Here is a 19,439-nt window from a genome sequence, read left to right on the forward strand (position 1 = left end):
CGATTCTGCAGAAGCCATGTAGCCTCGTGTCAAAAGAAGACCCGAGGCTACCATGGCAACCAGACGCCGCCCCCCGATGACGTTCGGGGGCGCGGCGATCGCAATAAAGATGGCGGCGACTTTGCCGGCGGCAATGACATGGTTAATAGCCGCGATTGGTGCAAGCACCGACCGCGGTTATTAGCGGTGGGGGTTTTCTGCAATTTGCAAAAACCCCCACCTTTGTATGAAGAGGACTCAGCCCGTGAGCCCTCTTCATACATCCCTTATACCTCTGCGCCATAGAGTTACGGCGCAGAGCGTTAAGGGGTTAAGTTAAGAAAATAACAATGTTCTATTTGTCAAGGTTTCCATTCATTTGGTATATGTATAAAGAAATGAAAGACAATATTTGTAATTATCTGCTTTAATAAAGTTTATCTGATTTAAAAAAATTAAAAAAAAGAAAGATTGCGTGGGATGGTCAAAAAGTCAAAACTGAAAGTGAAACCAGGTTTTAACCTGTATAAATAGGAGTCAAAATCACAGAGCTCTGCAGACTGCACCAAGATCTCCTGCAGGAAGGCAAATCACACCAGGAGGAGAAAAACAGGTACATGAATTTCCTTCTCCCTTTTTTCCTTTCCGTCATTAGTTTATTTCTATGGTACTTTAGTACCGTGTACTTGTAGTAAGTATTGAGCATACAGAAAGAAAGGGAGCAAATACAGTAGTACCAAGAGCTGCTTATTATTGTGCCACGGAGAGGTTGCAGTGGTAAGGGGGCATTTATTTAATATATTTAAGGGCATTGATTATTGACTTTTTTGTTGTTTTTTATTTTCCTTGCTGCGCCTGTTGTGCCTTATTTATGAAGTGTCGGCGGCACAATATGGTTTCATTTCCTGCACACAATTTGGGCGCAGCTTTGAAATCCCAACACTTTTCCTGCGCTTCTACTTCCCCGACACTTTTTTTGGCTCAGGTTTTGGTGCACTCTTAGGGAAATATTTATCATTGAAAATCTGTTCTATGTTGTTTAATGTTTGTGCAAAATTTTAGCAATTTGTGTCAATTGCTATTATTTTGGCCTAATTTAATCGTTAAAGGTGTTTTAACGTCATTCTTGCAAATGTTCCCAGGGCAACAAATGTATCATTGTTTGTGGGTGTGCAACGTCATACAACGGTGGATTTACTATTGTAATTTTTATATGCGCAAATAAATCGCTCAGTCACTCCACCCTGGAGCAGGTGTATGATTTAACCCCTTAATGACCGCCGTATCGGCTTGTTACGGCGGTCATTAAGGGTACTTCTTCTGCCGCGTACGCCTTTCTACGGCAGCGCGGCAGAAGAAGATTTCGGGACACCGGGTCTCGCTGGTGCCGGTGTCGGGCTGTGATCTTACAGCCCAGACCTGGCAGTGACACCCAGGATCGGAAAAACTCCGATCCTGGGTGTTTAACCCCTTACACGTGTAAGCGTGTCCCGCGTGGATCAGACCCCCCCGGTGTGCTTACCGGGGGATCCGATCCTTCCTGCCGCAGCTCCGGGTTGCGAGGAGTGACCCGGGGCTGCCGGCTCCTCTACCCGCTGGGTTCTGCCTTCCTGGCAGGACCCGGCTGTAAGTAACTGAGCATGCACAGCATGCTCAGTTACTTTCACTATACACTGCAATACAAGTGTATTGCAGTCTAAAGGCTTGAACAAGCGATCGGACGATCGCTTGTTCAAGCCAAGAAGTAGAAAATGTAAAAAAAAAAAAAGATGAAATCATTTTATTATATAATTAAATAAATAAATAAAATGTCCCATAATCTCCCCAGTTACACATGAAATGCAAATAAAGTATATAAAACACGTACATATTTGGTATCACCGTGTCCGTATCAATCTGTACAATAAACCTAAATCAATCTTGAACCCGCTAGATGAACGACGTAAAAAAAAAAACTCGAAGAACTTCCCGTAATATACAATTTTTCATCAAACACCATCACAAAAAAACTCTTTTCGCAAAAAATAAGCCCTCAACAAGGTCTGACAACAGAAAAATACAGAATTTATGGCCCTAAAAAGTTGTCAATAGTAAAAACAATGCGATTTTCTCCAATATTGGTTTTGCTCAGGAAAATTGAGCAAAGATGAGAAACTATATAAATGAGGTATCACCGTAATCGCAGTGAACCAGAGACTAAGAATAAAATATTATTTTTACGTTACGGTGAGCGGGGGGGGGGGGAATGCTAAAAATCCAAAATAAAAATTGATGATTTTGTTTGTGTCCCCCTTGAAATAGTTAATAAAATCTCATGAATAAGCTATAGACCCCCAAAATGAATTATCTATACATTGTATCTCATCCCGTAAAAAATAAGCCCTCATATGTTCGCATTTCCAAAAAACACAAAAATTTATAGGTTGTACAATGTGACAATACAAATCTGCTGTGAATGGCGCCTCCATTCATTCTATACTCGGCCATGCGCCCATACAGCAGGACACCACCACATATGTGGTATCAGTACACTCGGGAGGAATTGGGCACCAAATGTTGCAGTGCGTTTCATAATTTAATTTATTCTGAAACTGTCAGTTTGGCCTAAATGAATGTATTTTCCCCAAAAATTCCATAGTTTCTAAATCACAGGTCCATATTGTTTTAACCCATGTGAAACACTTAAAGGGTTAATGGACTTAATAGAAGTTGTTTTACACACGTTGAGGGGTGAAGTTTCTATAGTGGGGTAATTTATGTGGTTTTACTATTTAGGCTTTTCAAAGTCACTTGAAAGCTGAGTTGTCCCTCAATGTGAGTTTTCATGAAAATGAGAAAAATCGCACCTAAAGTTCTGCCCCTCATAACATCCTAGAAAAATGAGAGGATGCATAAAATATCATCTCAACATAAAGCAGACATTCCGTAAATGTTAATTATCAAGCTTTTTGGGTAGTTTTACTTCCTGTCTGGAAAGCAGAACATTTCAAACTTGGAAAATGAAGAATTTTTACAAACTTTTGCCAAATTTTCACTTTTTTTCAGAACGAATCGCAAAACTTATCACTTAAATTTTATAACTAACATGAAGTACAATGTATCACGAGAAAACATTTGAAAAATCACCAGGTTATGTTAAAGCGTTACGAATAGAGATGAGCGAACATACTCGTCCGAGCTTGATGCTCGTTCGAGCATTAGCGTACTCGAAACTGCTCGTTGCTCGGACGAGTATTTCGCCAGCTCGAGAAAATAGCATCTCCCGCCGTTTTGATTTTTGGCAGCCAGAAACAGAGCCAATCACAAGCCAGGAGACTCTGCACTCCACCCAGCATGACGTGGTACACTTACACGTCGATAGCAGTGGTTGGCTGGCCTGATCAGGTGACCCTGGAATAGACTAGCCCCTGCCCGCGCTGCTCGCATCATTCTCTGTCTGGATGCCGTTAGGGAGAGAGCTGCTGCATGGATAGCGTTAGGGTGTTATATTAGCTTACTGTTAGGCAGGAGTGAGTCTACAAGAATCCAACAGCCCTTGTTAGGGCAAAAATATATATTTTTTTTCTTTGCTTGTGGCTGGGCTTGCTGGCACTAGTAGTGCAGCTAGTACCATATTGTGACGAATTTGCAGGGAGACTTGCGAACGTTCTGCTTAGCTCTTAGTGACACACATATCCATCTCAAACACCTAAGTGGGACAATTTATTAGGGGTTTGATTGAATTAGGCACAGTCTGCTTTTTTTTTTCTTTTTTTTTTATAACTCAAAGTCATCAGGCACAGCACAAAATCCAGTTGTGTGCTGTCAGTGTAGGTTAGAAACTAGCCATAGCAATAGGATAGCATCGTTTTGTTAAATAAACAAAAACACAAAAAAAGCACACAAAAAAAAAACACAAAAAATTTACAATTTACACTTTTAATTTTGAAAATGTTGAACCCGAGGGCTAGGGGTAGAGGACGAGGGCGTGGACGGGGGCGTCCAACTACTGCAGGGGTCAGAGGCCGTGGTCCTGGGCGGGGTGAGACACCACCTGCTGATGAGGGAGCAGGGGAACGCCGCACAGCTACACTCCCTAGGTTCATGTCTGAAGTTACTGGGACTCGTGGTAGAGCACTGTTGAGGCCAGAACAGTGCGAACAGGTGATGTCGTGGATTGCGGACAATGCTTCTAGCCATTTGTCCACAGTCAGTCTTCCACCCAGTCCACCCATGTCACCGAAATCAGCACTCCTCCAGCTCCTCCACCTCAGCCTCCTTCCCCCCAGTCTGCCCCCTCCCAGGAACTGTTTTCTGGACCCTTCCCAGAGTCACAAACCACTTGTCCGGTTGCTGCTAAGCTCTTTTCCGATGCCCAGGTTTTCCACCGGTCGCAGTCTGTGGGTGATGATGACATTGTTGACGTAGTGGAAGAAGTGTGTAAAGAGGTGTCGGACGATGAGGAGACACGGTTGTCGGACAGTGGTGAATTTCGAGGGGGGAGCAGACTGAGGGATCGGAGGATGATGAGGTGACAGACCCAAGTTGGGTTGATAAGCCAGGTGAACACAGTGCTTCTGAGACGGAGGCGAGTCCTCGACGAGAACAGGTTGGAAGAGGCAGTGGTGGGGCCAGACAGAGGCAGGGCCAGAGCTGGTGCATCAGCGCCAAATGTTTCACGTAGTGAAGCTCCCGTGGCGAGGGCTAGATATTCGGAAGTCTGGAGGTTCTTTAAGGAAACACCGGATGACAGACGGACAGTGGTGTGCAACCTGTGCCACACCAGGATCAGCAGGGGTTCCACCACTACCAGCTTAACCACCACCAGTATGCGTAGGCATATGAATGCTAAACACCCCACTCAGTGGCACCAAGCCCGTTCACCTCCGGCCGGGCACACCACTTCTCCTTACCCTGTGTCATCTGCTGCCTCTGCTAGTAAGCCCCCTGCCCAGGACCCCGGCCCAAACACCTCCCGTGCGAAAACCACACCTTCGCCTCCATGATCCTCCACAGCATCCACCAATGTCTCCATGCGCAGCGATCAGCTCTCCATACCCCAGACGCTGGAGCACAAGAGGAAATACAGTGCAACCCACCCACACGCCCAAGCCCTCAACGTCCACATCTCCAAATTACTCTGCCTGGAGATGCTGCCCTATAGGCTGGTAGAGTCTGAGGCCTTTCGCAACCTCGTGGCGGCGGCCGCCCCTCGGCATTCGTTCCCACCCGCCACTACTTTTCCTGATGTGCCGTCCCAGCCCTGCACCAGCACGTGCCAGACATCATCATTCGTGCCCTGACCAACGCCGTTTCTGACAAGGTCCACCTGACTACGGACACGTGGACGAGTGCTGCAGGGCAGGGCCACTATATATCGCTGACGGCACATTGGGTTAACTTGGTGGAGGATGGGACCGAGTCTGACCCTGCGGCTGGTCATATACTGCCAACGCCGAGGATTGCGGGGCCTACCTCGGTCAAGGTCTCTCAGGCCTACTATGCCTCCTCCTCCTCCCACCCCTCCTCCACCTCCTCCTCCGAATTACCATCCGTGGGCATGGCGCCATCACTCAGTAGCTCTAGGCACAGCAGCAGTGCCGTCGCTAAGCGACAGCAGGCGGTGCTCAAACTGCTGAGCCTAGGCGATAAAAGGACCACCGCCCAAGAGCTATTACAGGGCATCACGGCGCAGACTGATCCGTGGCTGGCACCGCTGAACCTGAAGCCAGGCATGGTTGTGTGTGACAACGGCCCTAACCTGGTGGCGGCTCTGCAACTTGGCAGACTGACACATGTGCCATGCCTGGCCCATGTGTTAAATCTCATAGTTCAGCGGTTGCTCAAGACCTACCCCAATCTGTCTGATTTGCTCACGAAGGTGCGCTGCATCAGGGCAGCACAGCATCTCCTCCAACAGCCCGCTCACCGACTGTTGTGCGACGTGCCCACGAGGTGGAATTCAACATTAACCATGTTATCCAGAGTTTACCAGCAGCGCAGAGCGATTGTAGACTGCCAGATGTCAACTTCCACCAGAACTGGTAGTCAGGTCAGTCAGCTTCCTCAAGTCTACAATGAGGAGTGGACGTGAATGTCTGATATCTGTCAGGTGCTGAGTAACTTTGAGGAGTCAACACAGATGGTCAGTGGCGATGCCGCCATCATCAGCCTCACCATCCCGCTGCTTGGCCTGTTGAAAAACTCTCTGGTCAGCATGAAGTCGGAAGCTTTGCGCTCGTCACAAGAGACTGGGGAAGAAGATTCCCTTGTTGATAGCCAAAGCACCCTCAGGTCTGTTTCTCAGCGCATATCGGAGGAGGAAGAGGAGGAGAATGTTGGCGAGACAGAAGAGGGGAGCATTGTTCAGTCCTTCACTGTTCAGCGTGTATGGGCAGAAGAAGAGGAGTTGGAGGAGGAGGAAATGGAGAGTCAGGCCAGTGAGGGGAGTGAATTCTTGCGCGTTGGTACTCTGGCGCATATGGCAGATTTCATGCTAGGCTGCCTATCCCGTGACCCTCACGTTCAAAGAATTTATTCCAGCACCGATTACTGGGTATTCGCTCTCCTGGACCCACGGTACAAGCAAAATCTTTCCACTCTCATCCCTGGAGAGGAAAGGAGTGTGAGAATGCATGAATACCAGCAGGCCCTGGTGCACAAGCTGAAACAGTATTTCCCTTCTGACAGCGCTAGCGGCAGAGTGCGTAGTTCTGCGGGACAAGTAGCGAGGGAGAGTAGGCGAGCAGGCAGCTTGTCCAGCACTGGCAAGGGTACGCTTTACAAGGCCTTTGCCAGTTTTATGTCACCCCAGCAAGACACTGTCACCTGTCCCCAGTCTCGGCAGAGTAGGGCTCATCTTTACAGAAAGATGGTGAGGGAGTACGTAGCTGACCATACCATCGTCCTAAATGATCACACAGCTCCCTACAACTACTGGGTTTCAAAGCTGGACATGTGGCACGAACTGGCACTGTACGCCTTGGAGGTTCTTGCCTGCCCTGCCGCTAGCGTGTTGTCTGAGCGGGTTTTCAGTGCAGCTGGTGGCATCACCGATAAGTGTACACGCCTGTCGACTGACAGGCTGACGCTTATCAAGATGAATAAAGCCTGGATTTCTCAGGATTTCCATTCTCCACCAGGTGAAGGAAGCTCAACCTGAATAATTTATGCACTCCTCCTCCTCATTGTCCTCCTTCTCCTCCTCTTTGTACACTAAAGCAGGGGAAACTGGCTATTTTTTTGCCAGGGCCAACTGGCTCTAGCTATAGTACTCTATGTATTTAATTTTTGTGGAGGACCACCTACCTGCTCCTCTGGTTTGAAAACTTTTTTGGACTGCCACATACAGGCACTATCCAAATTTAATTGTCTCCATAGGAGCCTCCACACGTCGTCTTTTTAGCTGTCTCCACACGTCATCTCCATAGCTGCCTCCAAAAGTCGTCCATATAGCTGCCTCCATACATCGTCCCCTTATCGAACGAGCTGTGTCAGGCAGAATTTTGGGTTGTTTTCATGGCTTTCGCATCAAACTTGTTAATTTTGTCGCCACCCTGCTGTGTTATCCACAAAAATATACTGCCAAACTTTTATCATTTACTGATATTATTTCAGCGCTTCTTGCGCATCTGTTTACATTCCCCTCATCCGCCATAACCAAGTCAATTACTTATAAGAACAGTACTACACTTGATCTTACCCAAAAGTTCTTAGAAGTGCTGTTTGTAGCCCCCGTCTGCTTTGAAAATTATAATTTTTTCAAAGTAAACGCTTCTGGCCCCCAGGCCCATTTTGGGTGAGGAGGAGCCGAGAGACAGGGGCTTGGACAGGCGACAGCTCGCCTGGCAGCGGACCGCCAGCTCCATCCCAAGATTAGTCAGCCTCAGAGGCATCCATGCATGCTGCCCCTGCTGTTTCCTGTCCATTTCGCCTCCACGATCCTCCACAGCGTCCACCAATGTCTCCATGTGCAACTTTCAACTGTCTATACCCCAGACGCTGGAGCGCGAAAGGAAATACAGCACATCATCCCCTTATCAAACGAGCTGTGTCAGTCAGAATTTTCAGGTGTTTCACCAGATAAATAATGGAGCTCGGCCCATCTGTCACCGCCATGCTGGAGACCTGAAGTTTCAATCATAGCAGCGCAATATGGATGCCCCATACTGTCGCTCTTCATCATGGAAGTCGTCTCCATGGCTGCCTCCACATGTCGTCCCCTTATCAAACGAGCTGTGTCAGGATCATTTTTCGGGTGTTTCACCAGATATGTTATGGAACTTGGTCACTATGTCGCCACCATGCTGTGTTATCGACTAAATATACCGTCAACCTTTTGTTCACATAGGAAATCATTTCAGCGCTTCTTGCTCCCCTCCTTTGGTTCCTTTCTGCCGCCTTAACCAGGCAAAATACTGATACATACAGTGCTACACGTTATCCTCGCCAAAAGGAATTTTTAAAATTGGTTTGAAGCCTGAGTCCATTTGGGGTGTGTCGCCATGCCACCATCTAGCCTGCCGCTGCTGCCGCTGCCTCTGCATGCCGTCCCCTATAGTGTCAGGGTCAATTATTGGATGTTTTAGATGCTATCTAGCTTCATTCTGTCACTCTGTCATGGCCATGCTGTTGCCCATAATTTTGGCATAATGGTGCGTTTAAGCAGCCTCAGAGGCATCCATGCATGCTGCCCCTGCTGTTTCCTGTCCATTTCCGTGGCGTTTCCATCATTTTCTGAGGTTTCCAGGTGTTTGGCCAAGCTTCCATGTGCAGAGCCTTGGTCCCCTTGAAAAATGCTCGAGTCTCCCATTGACTTCAATGGGGTTCGTTATTCGAGACGAGCAATCGAGCATCGGGAAAAGTTTGTCTCGAATAACGAGCACCCGAGCATTTTAGTGCTCGCTCATCTCTAATTATAATACATTTGTGCATAAAATAATAAATCATAAAATGCCATATAAATGTAAATACAATATACATATGAGGTCTAAACATGTTAGTGAAGGTCATACATAAAATTCATTGTGTGTATATTGACCTTTGAGAATAAAAACATAAAGAATATTGATATCAATAATGGAGTGATGAGTACTGCATAATTGCAAAGTACAGGTGCAAAGGGAAAAAGGTGTGGGGGGTAGGGAAGTGCAGTGAATAAGTGTGGGTGGTGAGGGAGTGCCAAGGAGAAAGGTGAACCGATACTACTGAACATGGAATTAATAAATTACATATACTCGTGTAAACTTTGGAGTTAAGACCTTCATATTGCATAACATCTAGATAAACCAGCACTGTTAAGTGAGCTTCCTTACGCAAGTTCTGTTGAAAACCAGATGTTGGCGTTGATGTCTCTTCATGTTGGAGAGAGTTCACTAGCATAGCTTCATAATGAAGATGTATATAAGAATCCATAATTAGTCATAAAGGGCTTAGACCAGTGATGGCGAACCTTTTAGAGCCCAAGTGCCCAAACTTCAACCACTTATTTATATCAAAGTGCCAGCACAGCAATTTAAGCAGTAATTTATTTCTCCTTCTTCTTTGACAACTTTCAATCGTTCAGCCTCCCAAGGACACCAACGCAGTTGAAAGGAGGAGGGCAAATCCGCCTATCATTGTAGGAAGATTCTATAGGAAGATTCTTTTAGTCCTGTCTGGTGAACTTGATGCTGGGGTGATGGCCTGGGTGCCCACAGAGAGGACTCCGAGTGCCGCCTCTGGCACCAGTGCCATAGGTTCGCCACCACTGGCTTAGACCATACATAGGACGAATAACGATATCTCTGAAATCAGAAGGGTGAGGCAAAGTTAAACAACAAACATGTTAAAAACAATTAAAAACTGGTGAAAATTGACGCCAGTGAGTGAAGACGCAAGACGCGACACAGGGAAGTAAACAAATAAGGCTTGTTTTAATGTTTGTGAGGAGGAGATTCAAGGAGGGGAATGGAGATGCCTTCTGGAGAAAGGGGGCAAAACTCAGGGTTTCATTGAGACCCTTCGGTTTGAGTGTATTTAAGGTCCATATCTACCATGTTTCGCACTGTGCCAAAAGTTTCTGGATTGGGCCCCCTCTAATTCCCAGTTCGATTTTACCGATGCCCCGTACTTTTAGTAGATTTGGGTCGGAATAATGTTTTTCTTTGAAATGTAGTGCTACGGGTTTCCCTTCTATGACCATATCTGTGTTTGCCGCGGCCTTGATGTCACACATGTCTTCTCTGATGCGTACTTTTAATGGGCGAATTGTTAGCCCTACGTAGATCAATCCACATGGACAGGTTGCATAGTACACTATGAATTCTGCCCTGAGGAAGGGAGCTGTAGCTCTCAACAGTGCGTCGATGGAATCCCAATTTGTCCCATCTGACTATCCATACTGAAGGTGACGTCACCAGTACCTCCGTTCAAACAGACTCAGTGGAACCGCCGGCCGGGGCTCTCTAAACTGATCTGTCACCGCATGGATTTACAAGAAAGACAGTAACGGATTCCTACAGACAGATGTGAGATTCATCACCAGTTACCACTCCCAATGGCAGGAAATGCCCCAAGTGCTAGAAAGATACTGGCCAATTCTGCAATGCAATCCCATTGTGGAGAAATATATCACACCACATACTTCTGTGACAGCTTGGAGAGCTCAAAATTTAAGAGACCTATTTTTTATAGAGCCACTATACATCAGGCAGACCCAAAACCATCTTTGGATCCGATAGGCCACCTTGGGGATGTAAACCTTGTAGTAAAAGTATCGCTTGCCCAAATGTAGAGCGGATCAATACATTCACAGACTCTACAGGCATCAAAACCTACAATATTACTCTCAATATTTCATGCAATACCAAAGCAGTAGTGTACTATGCAACCTGTCCATGTGGATTGATCTACGTAGGGCTAACAATTTGCCCATTAAAAGTATGCATCAGAGAAGACATGCGTGACAGCAAGGCCGCAGCAAACACAGATATGGTCCTAGAAGGAAAACCCATAGCACTACATTTCAAAGAAAAACATTATTCCGACCCAAATCTACTAAAAGTACGGGGCATCAGTAAAATCGAACTGGGAATTAGAGGGGGCCCAATCCAGAAACTTTTGGCACAGTGCGAAACACGTTGGATATGGACCTTAAATACACTCAAACCGAAGGGTCTCAATGAATCCCTGAGTTTTGCCCCCTTTCTCCAGTAGGCATCTCCATTCCCCTCCTTGAATCTCCTCCTCACAAACATTAAAACAAGCCTTATTTGTTTACTTCCCTGTGTCGCGTCTCCACTCACTGGCGTCAATTTTCACCAGTTTTTAATTGTTTTTAACATGTTTGTTGTTTAACTTTGCCTCACCCTTCTGATCTTTGATTTCAGAGATATTGTTATTCGTCATATGTACTGTATTGTCTAAGGCTAGTGAAGAACTCTCCACATGTATGCACCTTTATGTTGCCAATATGACATCTGAACAAGAGACATCAACGCCAACATCTGGTTTTCAACAGAACTTGCGTAAGGAAGCTCACTTAACAGTGCTGGTTTATCTAGATGTTATGCAATATGAAGGTCTTAACTCCAAAGTTTACACGAGTATATGTAATTTATTAATTCCATGTTCAGTAGTATCGGTTCACCTTTCTCCTTGGCACTCCCTCACCACCCACACTTATTCACCGCACCCCCCCACACACACACACCTTTTTTCCTTTGCACCTGCACTTTGCACTTATGCAGTACTCATCACTCCATTATTGATTATTGATATCAATATTCTTTATGTTTTTATTCTCATAGGTCAATATACACACAATGGGGGTCATTTACTAAGGGCCCGATTCACATTTTTCCCGACATGTTACCCGAATATTTCCGATTTGCGCCGATTTTCCCTGTATTGCCCCAGGTTTTTTGCGCACGCGATCGGATTTTGGCGCATCGGCGCCGGCATGCACGCGACGGAAATCGGGGGGCGTGGCCGAACGAAAACCCGACGGATTCGGAAAAACCGCCGCATTTTAAAAAAAAAAAAGTGTCGCGAAAATTACACTTACCTTCACCAGGAATAGGCCAGTGAATTTCAGGACATTCCAGTGGAGCTCTGGGAACTTCAGCGCAGCAACGCCACCTGGTGGACGGCGGAGGAACTGCCTTAGTGAATCCCTGCCGGACCCGAATCCACCGCAGAGAACGCGCCGCTGGATTGCGAATGGACCGGGTAAGTAAATCTGCCCCAATGAATTTTATGTATGACCTTCACTAACATGTTTAGACCTCATATGTATATTGTATTTACATTTATATGACATTTTATGTTTTATTAATTTATGCACAAATGTATTATTATTCATTTTTAATTGTATAAATCTCTGACAATAATGGTATATATTTAGGTTAGAGTTTGCACTTTATTTGCTTATACTTCGCCATCTATATTATTCATGTCTGTGCACTAAGTATCTCAATCTTTTGCATATAGTGGTTATACTACCTCAGGGGTGTTGCATGGTTCAATCATTCAAGTTAAGAGTACATCTGGAGTCGTCACCTTACATGTAGCTTATTTCATGTGTAGCTACGTGTAGTTATCGCGATGTGAAGTTACCATCTATCCTGCGCAAGCTCTTACTGCAAAATACTGCGATTTGAAACTTTCGCGCATGCGCTCTGCAAAACTTTCAACTTTCAGCGTGCGCCAGGAATTTGTCTCAGACACTTGTTAAATACAAGTGCAAGCAGTTTGCACTGATAAGAACAGGCAAAGTATGACAGAAAACTGCCGCACAGCCCTCAGTAAATGTGACCCATTGGGGGACATGTATCATAGTTTTGTCTCTCTGTGGTGAGACATTTGGCAGCTCTTTTTTGTGCCTTATGTATGATCATGTCTTTTTACTTATGATACATGTTCAGTTTTGCCTATCCTGACAGGCGCAAATTCTCGCTTCTTTTTGAGACTTTTTGTTGCAAATGTCTCAAATCCACATGGACACAAGCCACGTGTGGGGGTTATATACAGGAGAGGACACAAGCCATGTGAGGGGGTTATATACAGGAGTGGATACAAGCCATGTGAGGGGGTTATATACAGGAGAGGACACAAGCCATGTGAGGGGGTTATATACAGGAGTGGACACAAGCCATGTGAGGGGGTTATATACAGGAGTGGACACAAGCCATGTGAGGGGGTTATATACAGGAGTGGATACAAGCCATGTGAGGGGGTTATATACAGGAGTGGATACAAGCCATGTGAGGTGGTTATATACAGGAGTGGATACATGCCATGTGAGGGGGTTATATACAGGAGAGGATACATGCCATGTGAGGGGTTATATACAGGAGAGGATACATGCCATGTGAGGGGTTATATACAGGAGAGGATACATGCCATGTGAGGGGTTATATACAGGAGAGGATACATGCCATGTGAGGGGTTATATACAGGAGAGGATACATGCCATGTGAGGGGTTATATACAGGAGAGGATACATGCCATGTGAGGGGTTATATACAGGAGAGGATACAAGCCATGTGAGGGGGTTATATACAGGAGTGGATATAAGCCATGTGAGGGGGTTATATACAGGAGTGGATATAAGCCATGTGAGGGGGTTATATACAGGAGTGGATATAAGCCATGTGAGGGGGTTATATACAGGAGTGGATATAAGCCATATGAGGGGGTTATATACAGGAGTGGATATAAGCCATGTGAGGGGGTTATATACAGGAGTGGACACAAGCCATGTGAGGGGTTATATACAGGAGAGGACACAAGCCATGTGAGGGGTTATATACAGGAGAGGATACAAGCCATGTGAGGGGTTATATATAGGAGAGGATACAAGCCATGTGAGGGGGTTATATACAGGAGTGGATATAAGTCATGTGAGGGGGTTATATACAGGAGAGGATACAAGCCATGTGAGGGGGTTATATACAGGAGTGGATATAAGTCATGTGAGGGGGTTATATACAGGAGAGGATACAAGCCATGTGAGGGGTTATATACAGGAGTGGATATAAGTCATGTGAGGGGGTTATATACAGGAGAGGATACAAGCCATGTGAGGGGTTATATACAGGAGAGGACACAAGCCATGTGAGGGGGTTATATACAGGAGAGGACACAAGCCATGTGAGGGGGTTATATACAGGAGAGGATACAATCCATGTGAGGGGGTTATATACAGGTGAGAATACAAGCCATGTGAAAGGGTTATATACAGGAGAGGACACAAGCCATGTGAGGGGGTTATATACAGGAGAGGACACAAGCCATGTGAGGGGGTTATATACAGGAGAGGACACAAGCCATGTGAGGGGGTTATATACAGGAGAGGATATAATAATTATCAATCTTTATAAAATCATCTATTCTTTATTATGTAAATGAGGCTGGTCACATGGTCAGGCTGTCACCCCTGTTCCGCCTCCCCTCTCCTCCCCCTGCTCATGTCTGTGTAGCAATGCTTTACTATACATTACAGTGTCTGTGCTGCATCTGCTGACATGCTGCCTCCTCCTAATACACAGAGACACAGACATCAGCTACACATGAATCTGGCATGTTCTGTTATAACATGGCTGCCTGGAGCTGTTGTATCTCTCCTATACACACACAGGCTGCAGGGGGCGCCAGCACCAGGAAGCACATGGAAGAGACATTACAGCATTATACAGGCTGTCAGTCAAGCACTCGGGGTGTGGCTGTGCCTCCCACTCATGAATTAGCTGGACAGCTTCAATATAATATTGACTCAATGGACATTTCACAGGTCATTTGCATACAGCTTTAGGACCTCATTGCTTAAGTTTACAGGCATGTAGCGGGACAATGAAGGGATAGGGGCAATGCTTTCTAATGGCAGTTTATGAAAATCTATTTAGATTGGGGGGTTGTTTTGCATGATGGGTTCTCTTCAAGGATGCAGTAATTTTTTAACTTGAGGATCAGCCCTTTTTTTGTAATGTGACATAAGTTTTGTGATTATTTATAAAAAAAAAATTTTTGTGAAAAAAAAATTGGTGAAACTTTTGAAAAATTTTACATTTTTAAAATTCTAATTTATCTCCTTATCAGACAGATAGTTTTACCACCCAAATTAGTTACTAACAAACATTTCCCATATATCTGTTTTATATTTTATTTTGATGTCATACAGCTTACAAATAAAAGCCAGTCCTGCCTTGTGCGATGTAATGGTTTTTAGTTCATCTATGTGCAGACTTCTGTGAGCTATAAAATATTAGTTTTTCTGAAATATGAGGGCTTATTTTTTGCAGGATACTATTTTGCAGTGATACTATGTATACTATGTTGGGGTGGCTATGTCCTATTGATGAAAATATATGAACTTTTTTTTTTGTGGGGGTTGTAGGAAAAACATTGATTCTGTAATTGATTTTTTTTATATTCACCATAAACAGATCAGTATAATTACTGTGATTCCAAATTTCCATATTTTTGGTCGGAGCTCTCTCCGACCGTGGGTGTTACATGGGATGTCAGCTGTAAGGTACAGCTGACATGCTGTTTTCCGATGCCGATTCAGCTCCAGGGGGCACATTTTCTTACCTGTCCTATCGCGATCCCCGAAAGTGCATTGTCTGACTGGAATGCACTCTGCCGCAATTCATGAAGATTGTGCACCCGATATCCTGCATCTGTCACTTCCACGTTTAGGTCCGCCGGAGTTCACCATCTTCTTCCCGGTGTATGTAAGTGCATTGGTTGCGACTAGAGATGAGCGAGCACTAAAATGCTCGAGTACTCGTTATTCGAGACGAACTTTTCCCGATGCTCGAGTGCTCGTCTCGAATAACGAGCCCCATTGAAGTCAATGGGAGACTCGAGCATTTTTCAAGGGGACCAAGGCTCTGCACAGGGAAGCTTGGCCAAAAACCTGGAAACCTCAGAAAATGATGGAAACACCACGGAAATGGACAGGAAACAGCAGGGGCAGCATGCATGGATGCCTCTGAGGCTGCTTAATCGCACCATTATGCCAAAATTATGAGCAACAACATGGTGATGACACTAATGTGAACAAAAAAACCTATTAGATTATGCCACACGTAACGTACAGTACGCTTCACCGGCAGAGAGAATGTGGATTGGGATTTCTGGAGACTAGCTTGCTAAACAGTAGCAGGCAGACTAAGCTAGATGAAATTGCATTTGCACCACTGACAGCACACAAAAGGATTTTGTGCTGTGACTTTCACTTTTGAAAAAAAAAATAATTGTCAGATTGTGCCTAATTCAATCAAACCCCCAATAAATTGTCCCACTTAGCTGTTTGAAAAGGATATGTGTGTCACTAAGAGCCAAAAATAACGTTCGCAAGTCTCCCTGCAAATTCGGCACAATATGGTAGTAGCTGCACTACTAGTGCCAGCAAGCCCAGCCACAAGCGAATAAAAATAAATAAATAACGCTATTGTAGCCTTAAGAAGGGCTGTTGGGTTCTTGTAGAATCACTCCTGCCTAACACTAATCTAATAGAACACCCTAACGCTTTCCCTGACCAGCAGCAGCAACTCTCTCCCTAACGGCATCCAGACAGAATGATCCGAGCAGCGCGTGCAGGGGCTAGTCTATTCCAGGGTCACCTGATCAGGCCAGCCAACCACTGCTATCGACATGTAAGGGTACCACGTGATGCTGGGTGGAGTGCAGAGTCTCCTGGCTTGTGATTGGCTCTGTTTCTGGCCACCAAAAATCTAAACGCCGCGAGATGACATTTTCTCGAGCTGGCGAAATACTCGTCCGAGCACCGAGCAGTTGCGAGTATGCTAATGCTCGAACGATCATCAAGCTCGGACGATGTTCACTCATCTCTAGTTGCGACACAATTTGAATGTTAAATTGTAATGAATACTATGTATAAATATCATATACTGCAATATAGTAGTATTGCAGTATATGGTAGGAACGATCAGACTATCTAGGGTTAAAGTACCCTATAGGGTCTAAAAAAATGTTAAAAATAAAGTTTTAAAAATAATAAAATAATAATTTTGAAAAAAAACAAACTTAAAACCACACCCCTTTCCCTAGAACTGATATAAAAATGTAATACAAAGGGATCAAAAGGTTGCACAGTCCTCAAAATTGTAACAATGAAAACATCAGCTCATTTCACAAAAAAATGACACACAGCTACGTACTCCGTACACAAGTATGAAAATGTTATTGGCATCAAAAAATGTCCAATTTTTTTTGTACAGATTTGTTTGAAAATGTATTAAAACGCAATAAAACCTGTATACATTTGGGATCACCGTGATCATACCGAACCAAAGAATAAAGCAGAGGCGTTATTTGGAGAGCACAGTGAAAGCCGTAAAAACTGAACCTACAAGAAAATGAACCAAATGTGTTTTTTTTTTCCAATTTAACCACTTTTGGAATTTTTTTCCAGCTTCCCAGTAGAAGGCATGGAATAATAAATAACAACACTGAGAAGTAGAATTTGTTACGCAGAAAATAAGCCCTTACACAGCTCTCCAAACTGAAAAATGAAAAAGTTATTGATTTTTTTTTTTTTTTAAGGTGGGGAGCGAAAAATTAACAAAGAAACCCTGTGTCATTAAGGGGTCAAGTATAGAGACGGCCGAATTTTTCAAAAATGTGTTTCTCTAAATTTTCCAACCAAATTCGATTAGACCCAAATCGAATCATGGCGAAGCCAGGTATTTCCTAGCTGCAGAGAGCCTGTAGGGTGTTGTAGAATGTTGTGCCATGCTTAAATATGCATAGGGAGCATGGTTTGGTCTTCAAACAATGCTGTGTTTTAGTATGACACGCACATGACAGCCGCCGTTCTTAGAATCGCTTCACTCTTCAATTCCATGTGCACTCAGAGGCCAACTTCTCCAAATAAGCGAAGCGGGAACGCAGCCTGACAAGGTAACGTCTGTGTCAGCTCGAAAGGACCGAGCTGAGGGCCAAGATCCCACTATAACATCAGAGAGTGCACTCTTTTTACACTGACATCAGATGATTCCATAGATTACGACAGAACCTGTTCTGTTAAACGCTGATACATGTAAAAAAAAAAAACAAAAGAGTGGAGAGGGTGTCGGCAGTAATTTTGCATTGACGCCACTGATCATTTTGCCCTTCTTTTCATCTGTCAGTGTCTGCTTTCAATCGGTCAATAATCCATCAGTATTGCTAAAGCCAAAAACAAACAGGAGTTGATCCAAAACAAAGTTAATGGGATATTTGCATGTCCTCTGTGTTCTGTATCCACTCCTGCTTTTGCCTATCAATCCTGAAGCTTTTCATTCCTTCTGACAGATGAAATGAAGGGGAAAACCAAACATAGTGGCAACTGCATAGAGTGTTGGAGGGTGAAAACAGCATTATGGAAATCACAGGGTGTTCCAGGGAGACAGAGGTCAGTTGGCAGCAGCATGAGTAGACCACAGAGTGGCACAATGAAAAATTATGGAGGTGCAACAACATCGTAGGCCACAGGGTGGCAGAATGAGTGTGGAGGTGGCAGCAGCAGCATCATGAGGTCAGAGAGTGGTACAATGACAAATTCTTGAGCTGGCATCAACATGGTAGGCCACAGTGTCCTCAAAGACTTTGTCCTCGCTGTATAGTGGTGCTGAGCCCAGACCACCTAGTAGATCTCTGGCTGAGGGAAATTAACAGGACAGAGGTTGATTGAGGGCCGCTGACCTGCTCCTGGGCCATGCCAACTAAGGGTTGTATCTGACAAACCCACAGACTCTTGGCTGGGGTTGTCAGATGTCATTTGGAAGAAAGTGGATGACCTAGTCAACCAATCCAGAACCTTTGGGTTGTTCAGCAACACACTTCCGCTAGATGACAACGGCAGTTCTGACCTCACAGTCACCCCTGCTGCGACGTCCCCTTACTGTGCTGCGACCTGTGCCTGCTCCACCTCTGTCTGACATATTGGTTAATTAACTATGTTGATTTGACACAGATTTCTTGATATCAACTTTAGCAACAATAAAGAATTGAAGTTTGGGGAATACAGAACCCCAAAAACTGACAACCTGGACTTTGAGAAAAAATCACTCCACCAACTATGTTGATTTGACACAGATTTATTGATATCTACTTCAGCAGCAAAGAATTGAAATGTGGGTAATACAGAGCCCCAAAAACTGACACTGTGGGGTGGGAGTTAGGGGAAGGCTATAAATGAATTAAATGCTATTACTGAGTGTGAGGGGGCTATACCTGAATGTGGGGGCTATTAGTGAGTGTGAGGGCTAGTACTAAATATGCGGGCTCAGAGCCCTCTCAGTGGGCACTCTGAGAGGGCACTCAGGCTGTTGCACCATGGCAGAGTTCACCAGACAGGGACAGGTTGTCCACAAGAAGAGAGAGGAGGTGTGGGTCAGGTTATCATTGGAGCCCCTCCTGTCCGACCCCTGAATCTTCACGTTTAGAAGGCTGTCAAGGAAAGCTCCAGTGACAACCCAAATTTCCTCTCC

General features: G+C 44.9%; 1 protein-coding gene across 1 annotated transcript in view; it reads left to right on the plus strand.

Moving 5' to 3' along the window:
• The first annotated feature begins 501 nt into the window (after positions 1–501).
• The window catches only part of LOC140103667 (interferon-induced very large GTPase 1-like), a 28,269-nt gene continuing 9,331 nt past the window's right edge, over positions 502–19,439 (plus strand). The window contains exon 1 of the mRNA XM_072126845.1: positions 502–592. The gene's annotated coding sequence lies outside the window, so the exon portion shown is untranslated. The remainder of the gene's footprint in view (positions 593–19,439) is intronic.

Source organism: Engystomops pustulosus, chromosome 10 (assembly GCF_040894005.1).
Source record: "Engystomops pustulosus chromosome 10, aEngPut4.maternal, whole genome shotgun sequence".
Taxonomy (NCBI): domain Eukaryota; kingdom Metazoa; phylum Chordata; class Amphibia; order Anura; family Leptodactylidae; genus Engystomops; species Engystomops pustulosus.